Raw genomic sequence first — 19,670 nt, 5'->3', positions numbered from 1 at the left:
CGGACATGATTCTCTCTCTCCACTCACCTTACAAAGGCGAGAAAGACAAAGAGCAGGCGCCATTTTGGACATATGTAAAAGATGTGCCACCTCAGGGCTGCGCCCAACCTCAGCCAAGCAGAAAAACCTGACTCTGGCGGGGAGAAATAACAGGAGGTTAGGACCTAGTGAATGTGTGGAGCTAATGAACTGAGACTGTGAAAAAAAAAAAAAAAACAAACCTGAGGGTGTGTGAGAGAACTCACAGAGTGCCTGAGATACAAGTACGCCACAAACTCGGTAACCTTGGCAACCTGGTGGGAGATTGAAGGGGAATTTGAGCTTATACTGAGCACTACACAGATCCTTTGTGTGGTCCTTGGGACTGAGCAGACGAATATTATACCCACAGGAGCCAGAGCTCAGACAATGACACCTTCAATTCTACTCAGCTGTGTGGAATTGCTTCCCTTCTGAATAAAAAGAGAGAGAGAGAGAATGATTTACCATGCCTAACCTGGGTGTGTCACCTTTGGCACACCCTTAACCCTGAAGAACCAAACAGAATGCTCTGGCCACACCCAACAAAAGCCTTTGAGGATCCATCAAAATCAGACAGTCCACTTAATCTGGAATCATAGTATAATGAGAAAAGCCAGCACAGCGAGGGAATAAAAAAAAGAAGAAGAAACCAAAGAATATCTCCACAATGCCAAGCAACAAACGCAGAATCCAAGGAAATAAGAACAAGGAAGACATTATGACACCCCGAAATGAACAAGGCACCCCAAAACAAGATTATGAATATGATGAGAAAGAAGAAATGCAATAAACGGATTTCAAAAAATTTATGATAAGAACATTTAGAAGTTCTCAAAAACAAATTCTTAAGCTACAGGAATCCTTACTGGACAGGATAGAAAATCTCTCTCGTGAAAATGAAATCTTAAGGAGGAATCAAAATGAAATGAAGAAACTAGTAGAACATGAAACTGTGATATGAAGAGAAACCAAAATGAAATGAAGAATTCAATAGATCAAATGACAAACGCATTAGAGAGCTTTAAAAACAGAATCAATGAAGCAGAAGAGAGAATATCAGACTTAGAAGACAGAGCACAGGAAAATATACAGTCAAACCAAAGAAAAGAAGAGGAAATTATAAATCTAAAACATATTGTCGGGAATCTACAGGATACTATTAAAAAACCCAACATTCGGGTTCTAGGAGTTCCTGAAGGCATGGAGAGAGAGGGAGGATTAGAAGGCCTTTTTAGTGAGATACTAGCAGAAAACTTCCCAGGTTTGGAGAAGGACAAAGACATCCTAGTACAGGAAGCTCATAGAATCCCTAATAAACATAATCAAAAGAGGTCCTCACCACAACACGTTGTAATTAAACTCACCACAGTGAAACAGAAAGAAAAGATCCTAAAATGTGCAAGAGAGAAATGTCAGATTACTCTCAGAGGAGCTCCAATTAGACTCACAGCAGACTTCTCATCAGAAACACTACAGGCTAGGAGGGAATGGTGAGATATAGTCCAAGTACTAAGAGAGAAAAACTTCCAGCCCAGAATTTTATATCCTGCAAAGCTCTCATTTGTGAATGAAGTTGAAATAAAGACCTTTCATAGCAAACAGAAATTGAAAGAATTTGTCACCACTCATCCAGCCCTACAAAAGATGCCATTTCTAGACTGTGTAAAATTGGGCAGGCCACGTAAGTGTGATTAAATGACAGGGGAAAGGTATATAAGTATCAAAAGTCAGTGACTGTTATGCAGTTGTATTTAATAAGGATTGGCAGGGTATATAATTAGATCTGGAGTATAATAATTGGTATTAAAGGGCTGTAGAGTGAAACAGAATCAGGTTCAGATTCTGATTCTGCCACTTCACCAGTTTGGCATTGAACCAATTGTTAGGCCCTATCAACTTCAGCTTCTTGCTCTCTAAAGAGGAAGAATTAGTTCCTCTCACATGGGGTTCTTGCATATAATAAAGAATATATAACCCCCAAATTAGCAGTGTTTTGTACATCTAAGTGCTTAATGAATATTTTGTTATGATTATTCATAATATGGGGGTATTTTTAGAAGTTGGTTAAAATAAAATAGTTTATTTTGATGAAAAAAATTGAAATGTACATAAAGTTTTTGACATAATAGGCACTTCTCACAAACTTTTTGAAAACCCTTCATATTTAATGTTTTAGTGAGATGATTTGGTGAGTCCAAGTTTTGGTGTGTTTTAAATCCTAATACATTGAAATAAAATAGTTTGTATTCCTTGCTTTTAATTAAATTTTAGTTAATTCTAAACCATCACAGGCTAAAACCTGAACATCAAAATGATGATAGTGGTATTAGCAAAAATAAAATGTAAGCTAAAAAGAATATCAAAATACATTATGCAGTACATAGAAGATACATACAATTCATAGGCTTTCCCTACTAGTGATATCAATGTAGATTTTATGGGAAGGTATAAGATAAGGTACAGTACACTCTAATATATATCCAAGGTAGTACTTCTGAGGTGTTGGGAAATGAGCTTCTCCCAGACTGTCTCCTGTTTCCTGTTGTTAGATATTTAGCCACTAAAGATTTAATCCTTTGATTTAAAAATATAGTCCCTAGGAAAACACCATGCTATCGGATATTAACATCTAAGTGGAAACAAGGTTACCAGAGGCATTCCAAAAGGGAGTACTGATGCATAAATATCATAGAGTGAGAAACAGTAACTATGGAAAGGGAAGCGAAAGGTGAACAGATGCTATAAAGATAAACTTAACTTTCTTCCTAGCTAAAGCTGTCTCTAAACATTGGCACGGAAGACCAGGAACTTTTTACAGATAACAGCTGTGTATCTATATACATATATGCATGTATATATTTATATATAATGTATGTATATAATTATATATATATTACATATATGTATTATATATATAAATAAATATATGTTCTTTGTGTAATCATGAGAAATAGATGTGACTAAAAGATCCCTAAGGCTTTAGGCTATTCTTTTCTTTTAAACTCTATTAATGATCCAGATATTTTTGATATTTTCATAAAAAGAACATGATACTGCTATAGAAAACTGTCCTATCAAAATGTTTTTATAATATCCACTCTGGAGCTATAATTTTAGAAAGGATGACACAATGACAAACTTTTAAAAATCATCTATTTTTAGTCTTCACTTACATATTTGAAAAATACATGAAAACATGCATTAGATTGGCAGGTTTGACTTTTGGCAGCTAAAGGCACAGCATCAAAAAAGCATAATTATATAATCACTCCAAAACTATTTTGTCAGGTAGTGTGGCAGGTAAATAATGGTCGCTTTAATGTGAGAATTATTTTTGTAGCTGGTTATGCAAATGTAGACATTTGTTCAAGTGAAGGGTGAGCATCTGAGAGGGACTGGCTAATTCCCTGAGAACATTGTTCTTTATTCTCAACAAAGGAGATGTAAGTTTGAGCTCCCTAGAACAAGTACTTCTTTATTTTAAAAGCATTGATAAAATTTCAAAAGAAATATGCGCTTTTTAAAAATTCAAAAACACAAAAGTAGAAAATATGAATATCCCTACCTCATCTACTCTCCCTCAAGTCTGTATCTTGCATACCCTTTGCATATGTGTGTACATATTATGTATATGAGATAGACACAGAGGAAAAGAAAGATTCTTTGAATATTATTCTTAGTGTTATCAAATCCTGATACAGAGCATACGACAATTAAAGATGGATTTTTGACCTTTTCACCCTCATTTCACATAGGGTGTAGATAAGCCAACTGTACGGTGATGGAATCTTTAGCTTTTTCAACCATGAAACATGCTTATTTATAGCCCAGTGTTGCCCAATTTAACATTTCCCAGGTCTAACAGCTGAACTCAAAAAGGGCATCAACAGGCAAACCTTTACATTTCAGCTAAGCTGTATTAGCCCAGTTTGTAGGAAACCACTCCATGGAATGAATGGAAGAAGTCTGGCAGCTCTTGGCATATTGCCTGAGATAAAGAGCTACCTGCCGTGGTGGAGATGGAAACTCTCTGAGGATAGAGGTTCCTGCAATTTGGGCACTCTGTTTTCAGCCCTAATTGAAAGAAGAAAATGCAGAGAAGTATGATAATGAAAATAACAGGATCAGGAGAGTGTTTATTCCCCCATAAAATATGTAAAAACAAACTAGCTTGAATATGGGATGTGACTTGCTCTCTGCTTTGGCCTGGGAAAATAGTAGAAGATGGCCCAAGTCCTTGGGCCCCTGCACCCGCATGGGAGACCTGGAGGAAGCTCCTGGCTCCTGGCTTCGGATCAGTGCAGCTCCAGCCATTGTGAGGCCATCTGGGGAGTGAACCAGCAGATGGAAGACCTCTCTCTCCCTCTCTACATCTGCCTCTCTGTAACTCTTTCTAATAAATAAATAAACCTTTTAAAAAAAAGATCTAGCTCATACAGTTATGAGATTTCAGTGAGGCTATATACTGTATAAGTGGCACAATACTTACTTTATTCCATGAGACCAAATTGTATGAATATCCCACACAGTGCCTACTTTATCAAAGCATCCATAAATGGAAAATTGTACAACTGTTAACACTTTATTTTAACTCTAAGGGCATCATTGTGCCACTTCCCTCATGGAAAGCAGTGCTTTTCTATTAATGATCACATAAATACTTGACACTTGGGATAATTCTTCTCTGCCATCAGAAACTTCCAAAATGATCTCAAAAGATGACAAAAAATATAATTTCTGTGTACACTAAACTGCAAATTCCTTGAGCAATTTTTACCTCTTCCATCACGGTGCCAAATATATTGTGCATTAAACAGTATGACCTCAATAAATGTTGTCATACAGGGTAGTGATAAAGAACATGACTCTAGAGCCAGACTGGATATATATTCTGGTTCTTCCACTTGTTGGTTGTGTCATCCTGGGCAAGTTACATAACTTCTCTGTGCTTCAGTAGCCTCATCTGTAAAATGAGGAGTAAGAGTAGCTTTGACTTCCTAGAGTTGCCACCAGGATTAGATGCATTATTACACACAAACTGCTCAGAACAAGCATCTCATCATGTATGCTGTTTATTTGCTATTATTGTTAGGATGATGGTGAAAACAATGTTTATTTCTCACCCAGTTCACTAACCTTATAGCTCTAGGACATGCTATTTGCCACAACTTCTGTATCTACCAACCCTCTGAGAAATGTATATGGTTGCCCTTTTAAAATCTAGTAACAGATTTTGATATCTGCTACTAAGTAAAATACTTTCTAGCTGATTGCAATTTTTCCAAGCAAAATCGGTGCCAAAGAAGCTGCCATGCACTTCTGCTATTGTTTTCAACAGCCGAAGTTGTGCTTCTTCTTCTTGTCCTATTTACATCATATGCAAATGATTACAACTGTGATGTTGGTGCCATGTTTAAGAAAATAGCATTTTTTTCTAAATTTCTGCTAAACTATGCTTACTATTGTCATTGTCTGATCTAATGGAATTTGATGGCTATCAAATTTGCCTATTCAAGAATAAATTAGACCCAATAAACCTATTCTAAGATCATAAATAATGTTTTTAATTCACCCTGATTACTGGATTGCCAGAAGAATAATCTTGCCATGACTGACACTACAAAATAAGAATTCCTATTCCAGAAAAACAAGTAAAAATAGCTAACAATTTAGCAGCAGAAAGAAAATAAATATGTCAGGTAGTAGTTTCTATCATGAAATAAGAAGCCACTGGTCTTGGCCTCAACAACAGAGAAGCTGTCTTGCAAACTACCCTCATTGCAGTTGAATGATGTTATCTCCACCTGTGGAGCAACCCATCCACCCAACAGTTTTCACAAGCAGTGTGAAAGCAGCCTTGAACAACTCCTTAGTCAACTGTGCCAGTGGAGGAGATAACAATTACACCAAAGGGAATGTGTACAAGATTCATCTATCATGGGAACAGGACCATAAACTACTGTTTGTGTTATATGTCCTTATGTTGTCATTCTGAAATGCTAAAGGAACAGCAGCTCTCTCCTCTGGAAGGCAGTAATTACTTCTAATTTCAGTTAACAAGTTTTGTATAAAGTATTCTGGTTTTCCTTTGTCTCTTGGAATCTGTAATGAGAGTTTAAAAGAGTCAAAGCTAGAGAGAGAAGACTAGGAAGAGCTGCAGCAGGGAAGTAGGATGAACTCTGGGACGAGGGAGGCCTGCTCATACTACAAGCTTTGCCTGTCACAAATGGAGTTACCATGAACAAATTTGTTCCCCTCCAAGCCTCAGTATCCTCCACACCAAAAAGGAATAATAAAATCTAGCTAGGGTTGTTGTCTGAATTTAATGAAATATATATGCACCTAACACACAGTACAAACACAATGAATAATAGAATTATAGAAATTATCTTGCAAAATGAATCTTATTCTTGGCTTTGATATGGACCAGAGACCCTATTGCTCCATTGTCTAAGAGAATTGGAGTCAAGCTGACATAGCTCTTAGAAGGTGAAATGAAGTCATCTGAGTCCAAAGATGACCTTGGTCTTAAAAGGGAGGTATAACATGTGGGCTGCAGAATTTCCTCCTTGGGGGTGAGGTCATGAAATGCAATTTGGTTGGGTGGATCTAAAAACTTCTTGTGATGCTTTCTTGCCCACGACATTCACCCCACACTCAAGAAACATCACGATTTTCTCTATTACCCAAATTGCTATTACAAGGAGAGGAAAGTGTTAACGTCTAACACTGTGGCTGTGAAGGCTTTGGGGGAGGCTTATGAAAGAGCTCTTCTTACTGCAGACTTCCTGACACCTCTGAAGCCATCACCATTACACTCACAAACCACTTCTATGATTATTTTAAACCTAGAAATTGTTAAGACCTCAGAGTAAGTTTGTACCTATAGGGAGAGAATATGAGACTTAGTTGTATATTTGGATGCGAAGGATGACATTCAATATTATCTACTTTACAAATTGCTGTTATTACAATATCTGTCTACCCTCTGAGTCTGAGACATGAATTAATACTTCAAAAATAATATGGGAAAAAACCTTGATCTTAGATACATTCCAAATTCAAAAGCTAAAGGAGAAAGAACCAGAGAGGCTAAGTTATGAAACAGAAAACAGAAGTGGCAGTGTGCAGTTAGAAGCAAAGAACTCTGAAACGTGAGTCATACTCCCGACACCTTCTGCAGATGAAGGAGCACAATATGGGCTCAGCTCTCCGACCCAGTAATACCCAGGACAGTTCAGGACGGCCTTGAGCAGAGAGCAAAAGCCAAGAGAAAGGACCGTTTGCTATCATTTACGTCCTGTACTGGTTACACTCTAAGAGAAAGTCATCTGCCAGTGGCAGGCCATGAGTGAAACTGTAGAGTTTTATTTCATCTCTTTAAATTTATTTAATAAAACTTCTACCAGAAAACACCCTGGTAATGCATCAGCAAATAAGAGATCAACAGCTCTACCTCTACTTACCCCTCATCCTATCCTCCCCCTCCCCCAATAATCCCTTAGACTTGCCACACAATTTGCTCAACATTATTTTTCACAAATAAGGAAAAATAAACTCTCATCAAGAATCATCCACTAAATACTGATAGATAACATTTTATAATTCACTGTTTCCTTCATGCATTCCCTGACAACTCAGACCTTCAACCTCATCTCCTCAGGAAATTTGGTTGTGAGGTAGGCAGGCATGGGGGATAAAACTGATCAGGTTTGGGAGCTGGCAGACCATGCCTTCACCACACCAATGTGTGACCTCAAGTCCTACCCGACCACATCTTGGCGCCCACCTGCCCACCAGACCATGTAACCACTCCCCTTTGAAAAATATATAAAAGGCAAGGAGCACCCCAAAAGCCTCTGTTTCACTGCTCGTGATAAGCTGTGGATAGCTGCTCTAAACACTTGCTGCACGTGGCTTCTAGCCTGCTTTCTGCTTGGTGTGGACCCCAAGCTAATTCCAGAATTTCCCTTCTCCTTAGATTAATGCCCTCACTCTCCTATGAATCTTCCTCACTGAATAAAAAGCTTAAAACTTGTCATGCTGCCTCATTCATTTATGCAGGTATTCAGAATTCTTCTCTGAATATTATGCAAAATCCTACACAGGCTTATTAATATTGGGAATTTATTAATAAGCACACGGTGACATCGTATGGTACCCCATATTCCAATTTCAGTTGGTGCAACATAATTTAGCATGCTGAAATCTTAGTTACAAGCTTCAGTGTAGTGGTTAAGAGCACAGAGTTTGAGCACAGGCAAGAAAAGAATATATATATATATATATATACACACACACACACACATATATATATATATAAATTGGACTTCATCAAAATTAAAAACTTTTATATAAGGACACTATTAACACAGTGAAAAGGCAAACTATGGAATGAGATAAAATATTTAGAACTCATATATCTGATAAGGAGTCAATATCCAGAATATATAAAAATTGTTATAATTTAACAACAAAATAACCCAATAAAAACAGCAAAAAACTCGAATAATGTATTTCCAAAGATTTACAAATTACCAATAAGCAATTAAAAGGGAACTCAATACCAATAACCAATAACCATTAGGGAAATGCACAAAAAATACCTACAAGAACATGGAGAAATCAGTTGGAAAACTACTACATTGCTGATGAGAATGTAAAATGGTCCCCCTACTTTAAAAATTTTTGAGGTAGTTCCTCAAAGAAATTAAGCATAGAATTACCATAGAAGCATATGCTCAATTCAATTCAAAGTGAACTTAAAAAGACATTTGAACATTCATGTTCATAGTAGCATTATTCACATTAGCCCAAAAGGTGAAAGCAACTCAAAAGACCATAGACGAATGGATAAAGAAAATAGTCATGGGACATTATTCAGTCATAAAAACAAACGCTTTTCTTCCTTCCTTCTTCCTGCCTACTTCTTTCTTTCCTTCTTCCCCTCCTTCCTTCTTTCCTTCCCCTCAACCTTCTCCTCCTCCTTCCCTTTCTTCTTTTTGAGGCAGAAAAAAAAGAGCCCCCATCTTCTGGTTTACTCCCCCCCCCCAAACGCCCATAACAGCCATGTCTATGCAAGGCTGAAATCAAGAGCCAGAAACTCAATCAATTTATTTTATATGGCTGCTAGGGACACAGCTAACTGAAACATCACTTTCTTTTTTTTTTTTTTTAATAATTATTTTATGTATTTGAAGAGTTACAGAGAGAAGTAGAGCCAGAGAGAGAGAGAGAGGTCTTCCATTCCGCTGGTTTGCTCCCCAAATGACCACAACACCCAGAGCTGAGCTGATCCGAAGCCAGGAGTCAGGAGCTTCTTCCAGGTCTCCCACACAGGTGCAGGGGCCCAAGGACTTGGGTCATCTCCTACTGCTTTCCCAGGCCATAACAGAGAGCTGGATTGGAGGTGGAGCAGCCGAGACTCGAACCTGCGCCCATAAGGGATGCCAGAGTTGCAGGCTGGGGTTTAAACCCACTGCACCACAGTGCCGGCCCCTGAAACATCACTTTCTACCTCTCTGGGTATGTACCAGCAGGCAGCTGTAATCAATAGTATGGCCAGTACTAGAACCAAGGCTCTTTGACATGGGTTGCAGGCATTCTGACATCTTAATCACCAGGCTAAATGTTTACCCCCAGAAATGATGTTCTGATGAATGCTACAACATGGATAAATCTTGGAAATATTATGCTAACTGAAATAAGCCAGTCACAGGACAATTACATGAATCCACTTTTATAAGGCAATTTTGCAATCAGATTCATAGAGACAGAATGAGGAAACGGGCAGTCACTGTTTAAAGATCACAGAATTTCAATTTGAAAAATGAAAAAAAGTTACAGGGGTTGATGTTAGTGATGACTGATCAACAGTGTGAATGCACTTACTGCCATTGAACAACATACTAAAAAAATGGTTAAAATAGTTAACTTTATGATTTGCATATTTTATCACAATAAATAAACTGAGAATTAGATTTTAAAAAAAGCATAATGGATCAAGCATTTGTCCTAGTTAGCTGAGAAACTAATTAAGATACCCATATCCCCTATCAGAGACCTGGGTTAGATACTTGCCTCTGGCTGCTTACTACAGCTTCCTGGGAATGCTAGGCAGAGTTGATGGCTCAAGCAATTGGTCTCTTATCACTCTCAGAGGAGATCTGACTTGAGTTCTTTAGTATAACTTTAGTATCTACTGCTGTAGGTATCTGTGAAGTGGATAGGAGTGTCCTCTCTCTCTCTCTTTGGTTCTCACTAAATCCCTCTCATATAAATGAATAAATGATTTTTGAAGAAATTGAGTCTAATGTCTGGAGTCAAAGCGTCAAGATTGATAACCCAGCTACCTTTTACACTGTAAAGCAAATAATTTAGGCTTTTTGTGCCCTTACTTTCATAAAATGGGACAATCAGACTACCCAAGAACAAAGTCATTGTGAAGTGTATGTGAGATAATACAAAGAAATTCCTGACATTAATGTATGAAAATTGTGAGCTATTATTATCACTGTTATCATTTTCTGTGGTATAAGGGCTAAATGTTCCTTGGAACCATGGAAAAAACCTCTCTTCCCTTCCTGAATCCCCAGTAGAGCATTTTTTATATATTACTAAATACTTGTTGACTGATTTATGTATTCATACACAAAGAGGAACTTATTGACTCACCATCAGTGGTTGATTTTCCAACACAGAATATAAATTAGTATTGATCCATTCATATTCTCGAGTGAGCCTCTTTGAAGGAAAGATATACATTTATAGACAGCTGGCTAAGCCTGAGGTATTAGCTTGAAAAGAACATTATTCATATCGCTATGTTCCAAGGCCAAGGGAATCATAAGATCTTCCCCTTGTTATTATATTATTCTAACCAACTCTATAGAACTAGCTATAGAGTACAAAACCACATAATTGTTTGGAACACCACCATCAAAACAAAGACTCAAAGTAAGTTAAATAGATGGTAAAATCTCTAAGCCCCAGAAGCTATCACCTTAGATCTTTATCCATCAATGACAAGGACAGAGGTGTGATGGAAATAGAGGTCACCATTAATCAACTCTCTCCCAGATGAGGTTGGGGACCTTCTACTAAATTTAAAGGTAAACCTCCCTGAGAATGCTGTTAGCTTCATCTTTGACAATATGAAATATAGGGAATTTGCTAATTCTCTCCATATCAAACAAAATTATTTAAAAATAAAAGCCACTACTCCAATATTAACATAAAATATTAACCTCCATTTTCAAATACAATGGATGATTTCTGCAATGTAGAACAGTTCCTCAATCTTTCCCAATGATGACTTTTTAAAAACCTTGAGCATCTGATGCTGGCTTCTAAAATCAACAACCAAAGTGAGAGCAAAGTCATTTATTTCTCCTGCAGTTTGAGTGACTATTTCTCCCAGATATCTTTTTCAGAATCCACACCCTAAAGCTTCATAATTCCATTAAATGAGTGCACAGCTGGGCAGTTTTTTCTTTGCTCACATTATAGTGATCCCCAGGGAATTTATGTAAATCTATGGAAATTCATTTTAAAGGCAGTATTCCGAAAGTAAGGATGCATCCTCATTAAGTAAACAATTATATATACAAACAATCTAAATGCAACATGCCAGGGAGCTAAAATAAACTTTCCATCAGGAAAACTAAACCATTCACTTTTATATTTAGGCTTTACCTAAGTGCTACAAAGATTATAAGACAAAAAATTTGATGAAGCCCTAAGAGTTATCAAGGAACACAACCATTGTTGAGCATGACCTCTTATCCCCTTTCTTGTCCCATCACCTGATTCCACCCTTGGCAATGCTATCAGAAACAGTGTCAGCCATATTATAATCCATAGACCCTCAGGAAAGACTTTTTACAGAAGAAGGAAAAGAAATGACTTCCCCTAGTTCTTCAAAGGGCACCCCAAGGCATCCCAAGAAACTAGGATAAGACCAGAGTCTCTGAAAAATTAAAGAACCGGGCATCCTGGCCGGTGCCGTGGCTCAGTAGGCTAATCCTCCGCCTTGCGGCGCCAGCACACAGGGTTCTAGGCCCGGTCGGGGCACCGGGTTCTGTCCCGGTTGCCCCTCTTCCAGGCCAGCTCTCTGCTGTGGCCCGGGAGTGCAGTGGAGGATGGCCCAAGTCCTTGGGCCCTGCACCCCATGGGAGACCAGGAGAAGTACCTGGCTCCTGGCTCCTGCCGTCGGATCAGCGCGGTGCGCCGGTGCAGTGCGCTGTCCACGGCAGCCATTGGAGGGTGAACCAACGGCAAAGGAAGACCTTTCTCTCTGTCTCTCTCTCTCTCACTGTCCACTCTGCCTGTCAAAAAAAAAAAAAAAAAAAAAAAAAAGAACCGGGTATCCTGTGCTCCTGTGCTGGAAAAAGGAAAAGCGTTCTGGTTCGACCCGCATCAATTCCAAGACTTGCTGTTCCACTCACGAGTTGAATAAATCACATAGAAAACAGATGCTAAATTTCCTCATCTGTAACTTGAGGATAATAATAGTTCTTGAGAATGTTACAAATTCGTAGTTGTGTAAACTATCTAAAGTGTGGAGTCCAACGCCTAGAACATGGTTGAACTGAAAGAGCGGCACGGTGAGGTTTGAACAAGATTCACGTTTCAGAAGTAGGGAAGTAGGTGAAAAGGAAAGAGAGGAATTCCTCCACCTACATTTAAGTTCTCAGCAACTATGGTGCTTTCCCAACGGAACACATTGTTAACAATCTACATGGTTTTAAAATCATGCTTCCAAATAACACATGAATCACAGAAGAACTTATAAAGGAACGTTAAAATTAGAAGCAAATTATCAATACAGTTAAAACTTCACAAGGCAATGAAAGCAATAATTTGAGTACATTTTTTACTTCTTGATTTATATTAGAAAACATAATGGTGAAAATGATTTAAGCATCAAATTTAGAAAGCAGGGTGCATTACTGTATGAAATATCAACAAAATAAAAGCAGGGGAACAAAATCCAAGAATAGATTACTAAAATAGAATGCAGGATCTATGTAAAAGAATGGCCCCAGTTCTTTGATATCCGTCTCTCTGAGAAGAAGAAACTATTTCTACTGCCCTTGAATCTGTTCTGTGTCTACTTTGACCACACCTATGGCAAAAGTGGTGCTTTACAACTACTGGGTCTAGCCTGTAAGATTCACAACTTCTATTTTCTCTCTCTTGGAATGTTGTTGGATCCCTGGCTTCAGTGTAGAAGTCTGACCACCCTGCTGGAGAAGCCCTGTGTTAAGTGTGCAGTGGGTGCAACCCAGCTGAGCGCAGTCTGTAGCTGTCTTTACCCAGGCACCAGCGTGTTAGTGAAATTGTCTTCTACTCTCCAGATCAGAGCAGCCACTGCCTGAATGAGACCTGGTAAACCTGGTCAATACTACTTGGAACAAAAAAAAAAAAAAACTCAAACTAACTAAATTCCTGACCCACAAAATCATGAGACATAATGAATGGTGGTTATTTTAACCCACTAAATGTTGAAGGTACTTCATCAGGCAGTAAATTATTTACAATAGTAAACAAATCCAAAAGTAGTTCTCCAGAAAGACTGATAACATTTCTCTCCCACCTCTAGTGGTATTGTTAAAACCACAAAACATTATGAAAAAATATGTCAGACATTTAAAATAGAAAACTAATAAATTTTTAAAGACAAAATAAATTTCTAGAAGAACTATAATTTATGAAACAAAACTAAATAGAAAAATTAAATAGATCTAAACTATTAAATTCAATCAGCAATTTAAATAATTTTCCAGCACTCTACATAGCAAACAAGAAAAAATAAAAGTTCACACTGATTTATGCCATAATTTCATAATTCAAGGATTTTATACCATGATTCAAGGGTCTATAACCCTCTAAAACAAACAATAACAATAGCCCACACAGTTTTACAAGCAGTTCTATCTACCACACAACTAGGAGGAAACAACACATAAAAATTAATCTTACAGAAAACGGGAAAGGAAGGAATGCTCTAAACTCATTCTTTAAGGCAAATATGATCCTTATATCAAAAATAGTGCAAAAAGGAACGATCTCCCTGAGGAGGACAGATGTAAAAGCCCTGAATAAAGTATCATTAAGCTCAACATAGTAAGGAACAAAATGATGCTTTCAGCACGACACTGAGTTTATGTCAATAATTCACTTCATTAATAGCTTAAGAATTAATAGCTTCATTAATAGATTAAGGGCCAGCATTGTGTCACAACAGGTTAAACTGGCCCTTGCAATACACTATCCCATATTTGAGTGCCAATTTAAGGTTGCTGGTTGTACTGGGAAGGCCACAGAGGACAGCCCAAGTATTGGGCCTCTACTACCCATGTGGAAGACCAGCATGGAGTTCTTGACTCCTGGCTTCTATCTGGCCTACCCTGGCTATTGCAGCCATTTGGGGGAGTGAACCAGCAGATAGATAATCTGTCTCTCTGTGTCTCTCTGTCACTTTACCTGTTAAATAAGTAAATAAACTTTTTTAAAGTAATAAATCACCTTTCTAGGTGCATAAAAAGCATTTATTTGATAAATCTAATAATGCCTCCTGAAAAGATAAGGTAAAAAACTGTTATTTATCAATGAAAGAAACACTACACAGCAATTAGAATGAATTAATCTCAAACAGATAAAACAAAGATAAAAATTGTTGTCCTGGATAAAAACAGCAAGTCAAGAAAACAAAACAATACCACACTCCCTTTTTTATGTCCATTGAGAAAAGGATAAAATGTCTAATTTATAAAATTATTACAGATAGGAATCTAAAATATTTAAACAAGTTAATAAGTAAAACAGTGTGATATTGATACTAGACATGGAAAAGAATTTTTAAAACTGTATATAAACTGTGAGGGTATGAGAAGGTGGCAAAAAATAAAACTCTTGGGGAATAATTCAAATGAAGTTTTTTTGTATCTTAAATCTTCAAGTCATAATAAATTTCAGAAAACATCAACAATTAAAAATGAATTTATATTTGAAAAATATAGCAAATATTTACATGCTGTCTTAGAGGCCTAACACCAAAAGCAGAAACTGTAAAAGAGGTTATATATGCTGTGCATACAAAAATGAAATGTAACACAAAACAAATGAAAATTACAGATACAGGACAAATGGCCAAGGAGAACACTAATTAGCATGGTAATATAAAAGTAACTTTTGTAAATTGGTAAGAAACAGACATACCCACCTAGCAAGTAATTAATCAGATTACACAATTAGAAAATAAATTTGAATTGAATTGATATGAAAAGCTGTTCAAAATCACAAAATCCCAAATAAAAATATTCTTAAAGTACTATTTTTCCCCAGCAGTAGTATGTCATGATTAAAAATTATAGTAATAGCCAGCAGTAGTATGCAAGTGGGAAAATGAGTCTCATTTTTATGGTATTATCAATTGATATATTTTTAGGAGTAAGTTTAGCAAACATTTACTAAAACCCTTAAAACAAGTTATATCCTTTAACATAATCATCCCATTACTAAAATTTTAAATCTGAAAATAACTGAATATATGTAAATTAAGACTCAATAATTTGAACAATATGGTTTATAATTAAATCAAAAAATCAAATGTTTAAGGTTATATCCATATAAGAATGTGACATGTATATATATAGTATATATGTCTTAACTTACATATGTTATACCCACTAGAATTTGGAATTGACTAAGGTCTAAGAATAGAAAAATGATTACATTATGATATACTCATACAACAGAAATTTACGTAACAAATTCAGATAAATCTCTAATTATAAACATAGAAACGCCTAGGCCTAGAAGAATTTGGTATTTGGGAATTTTTTGAATTGTGGAAGAAATACATATTGAAAGAGAAAATGAAATTCACTTATATTTCATATACACATCATATACATAGCCATCAGTTTATTTTATAAAGTATTTTTGGTGAACATGCATTTTGATTGTGACCTGACACACGGGGTCAGCATAGAATTTACCACTTGTGACATCATATTAACACTCAAAATGTTTCAGATTTTGGAGCCTTTCAAATTTCAAATTGTCAGAGGAAACATACTCAATAATTATAAGAGTAAGTTACAAAGCAATGTGTAGTACATGCCTCCAGCTTTTGAAAATTAAGTTTGAGAGTCTGACATCTTGGCGCACCAGGTAAGCTGCAGCCTGCAATGCCAGCATCTACTAAGAGTGCCAGGTTAGTCCTGGATGCTCCCTTCTGATCCAGCTCCCTGCTAATGCATCTGGGGAAGCAGCAGCAGATGGCCCATGTACTTGGGTATCTACCACCCATATGGGAGACAGATGGAGTTCCACAACCCTGACTTCTGCCTGGCCCAGCCCCATCCCTTGAAGGCATTAGGGGAATGAACCAGCAAATGGAAAATCTATCTCTCACTCTCTATAGTGCTGCCTTTCAAATAAATAAAAAATATATATTTTTTTAAAAAAGAGAATGTTTGAGCCTACATATAAACTTAAAAATTTTGAGAAAAGGATTATCTTGATGATGAAATTATCCTTTTATTTTTATTTTTGCTTAACTATTCTACTTAATGAGTCACAATAAACATAAATTACTTGTGTGAGGAATAAAGACAGTGAGAACAAGAAGGGAGAGATAAGTGAAACAGAGAGAAGACAGGATAAATACCATTTTTCAAAGTAACACCTTCACTACAAAATGCTTTTGGGCTAAATCTATTGTCTCATTGTCTCTGATTATTCCCTTTCATAGAATTCTCTCAGCTCTTATGGATACATACTTTTAACAAAATTACCATGTACTTGATTTTTTTCTAGGTATCTTCCCAGTAATATGAACCCATCAAAGATTTATAAATTTTCTTTTTAGTGCTTCTGTATACTAGAAAGCTGAGAGACAGAGAGAGAAGGATTTCAAAATGTTGACAAATGTAATTGAATAACTTAACAGCCAAGTTGAATATGTCATCAAAAAATGTTGCCAAGGAACAGATCTTGAGAGATGGGATTCTGGACGGGAAGCATCAGGAAGGATCAAGATAGTGTGACGAGACAGAACACGTGTATGGCTGAGGATGGAGTCTTCTACCAGTTAACTTTGGGAAAGTTATGTAACACATACCTTTGATGAACTGAAATCTCCTCTATGGGTATAACTCCTTGACAGTCATGATTTGGCAGTGTATGCTTAGTCTCTTCCATTAAGAAGGATTGTATTTTGGAAAATGTGGAATTTTACACAAGGAAAATGTTTAGGACATAGTCAATAATGCACTCTTGGCTTTTAAAAAAAACCATGGATAGGGCCGGCGCTGTGGCTCAATAGGCTAATCCTCCACCTTGCGGCGCCAGCACACCAGGTTCTAGTCCCGGTCGGGGCGCCGGATTCTGTCCCGGTTGCCCCTCTTCCAGGCCAGCTCTCTGCTATGGCCAGGGAGTGCAGTGGAGGATGGCCCAGGTGCTTGGGCCCTGCACCCCATAGGAGACCAGGAAAAGCACCTGGATCCTGGCTCCTGCCATCGGATCAGTGCGGTGCGCCAGCTGCAGCGGCGGCCATTGGAGGGTGAACCAACGGCAAAGGAAGACCTTTCTCTCTCTGTCTCTCTCTCTCACTGTCCACTCTGTCAAAAAAAAAAAAAAAAAAAAAAGCATGGATGGAGACCAACCTGCTCTTTCACAAACTTTTACTGTACCTATTTAGGATCTGTTCATGCTAGTAAAGTTAATAAAAGTTAATTGAAGTCATACAAAATGCAAGGAAGCTTTTTGGCACTTTAAAAAAATCATATTAGCTAATTGGATAGTCATGATGCATAAAATCAAATAGTTAACTTGCCTTCACACATACACACAAATATACTATAAAATATTGCATACTAAACTATGTTTCTGAAACATTTTGCAAGATTTTGAGATTCATACAAATGCTTGTGTTGCATTATGATGGACACCTGAGTTATCAAAAACATGCCTACAACATCTCCTTTTAACAGTTATCTAAATAATTCCTAATAATTGATAAATCATGTTTTCATGATGGCTACTCCACATGTAATTAAGCTAATGATATTTATAGCATGTTAAATTTGTACTGACAATTTGGACTGCCTGAAGCACATGGTTAGAAGGGGTAGAAAGGGTCATAGTTCTCTTGATAAAGATGTTCAACCTTGTTACCTCAGATGAAATAAAAGCTATATCCTTTTTTAGCCAAGATGCTGGTAAGACAGTTGATTACTTTAAGCACCTTTTGAAATTCCAAAATATCCACATTTCAGTTCTGAAATTTAGTGTAGAGTAAAAAGCTAGACCAATGGAAATAATGAACACGTTACAGGCTCCAACTGAAAGGCTATCCTTTCTAAAAAAGGATAGCATCATGATTCTTAAAAATTTCAACTGAAATTAGCAAGGCCATTTGTTTTCTAAGAGGATCAGCATTTGCCTGGTAAAATTAAGAAACATTTACCATTTCATGTACACAGTTTAAGCATGAGAAGCTTCATATCCAATATCAGATACAGATTAATCTTTTATTTCTCCATCTGAATACATAAAAACATCTTTAGATAAAGCTATACAGATAGTGACATATTTATGTAAAAACAATATTCTCACAAAAATTAATAACAGGAATCAATATTTTCCTTTACCCACTGTCTCAAAAAATAAAAATCAAGCTAGATGCTTTTTATTTCAAAGTGTCCTCATAATCTTTGTGAGCTAGCTAAATACCTACTACAAGGCATTAGTAATCCTTTTCTTTCCAAGTTATTTTAAGGGTGTTTTAGCTTTACTGAGCTATCTACAAGATGCAAAACATTAGATATCCTGAGTTTGTCTCTGCTATGACCATCCCAGAAATAGGAGATTTCTTGCTTCAAACCCCTGTGCACACATGTAAACACAATTACTCAAAACAAGGCAACAAGTGAGAGGTAGGGTTAAAATAAGCACTCAGGCAATCTGACTCACAATCCAGGATTCAACCCCCTATAACTTGCTGTTTTCCTTTGTCCTCTTTGCTGTGAACCAAGATACTTGCTCTTTAGCAGGGTGTTTCTGCTGCAAATCCAGTTGCTACTGCATTATGCAATGAAGTCAGAAGCCTGGGCTTGTGACATCAATATAGGTTGCTATGGTTACTCTTTCCATAAGTATTACAGGTTCAGTGTAGGCTCAAAAAAGGGACTTCAGAGCAGCAAAATAACTGACATTATTCAGTCTAAATTTCAACAATACTGGGCAAAAATGTTATGGTTCCTATAATAATTTTATATTTGGTTTAAAACATTACTGAGATATTTTTCTAACATATTTATTTTTTTCAAAAAATGAAAAATCCTCAACAGAAGTTTCAGTACCTCTGACCTGAAACACATATCCATATGACCCACACAGGAGAGTGCTCACTGTAACATAAGTATTATTTTGTATATTTTGTCATTCCGTAAGTAAAGTAATGCTATGTATTATCTATAGTCATAAATTAATGACAGTTTGGCTTTCCCGTTACAAGAATTAAAAAACAGTCTCAGAGTCGCATACATAAAGAAGTGTTAGATGGGAAGTCTATTTTTAACATGGCAATGATAAAGATTGACTTTTGATTGCACAAGTACATCTTTGTTTCTAGACTA

General features: G+C 36.8%; 1 long non-coding RNA gene across 1 annotated transcript in view; it reads right to left on the bottom strand.

The window, feature by feature from the left end:
- Positions 1–19,114, bottom strand: part of LOC127493120 (uncharacterized) — a 265,004-nt gene extending 245,890 nt beyond the window's left edge. The window contains exon 1 of the long non-coding RNA XR_016233655.1: positions 19,006–19,114. This is a non-coding gene — a long non-coding RNA (uncharacterized LOC127493120). The remainder of the gene's footprint in view (positions 1–19,005) is intronic.
- Between the last annotated feature and the right edge of the window lie 556 nt (positions 19,115–19,670).

This window comes from Oryctolagus cuniculus, chromosome 5 (assembly GCF_051225735.1).
Source record: "Oryctolagus cuniculus isolate XC-2025 breed Fujian yellow rabbit chromosome 5, ASM5122573v1, whole genome shotgun sequence".
In the NCBI taxonomy this organism is placed as follows: Eukaryota; Metazoa; Chordata; class Mammalia; order Lagomorpha; family Leporidae; genus Oryctolagus; species Oryctolagus cuniculus.
This window is presented reverse-complemented; position numbering and strand designations above follow the sequence as displayed.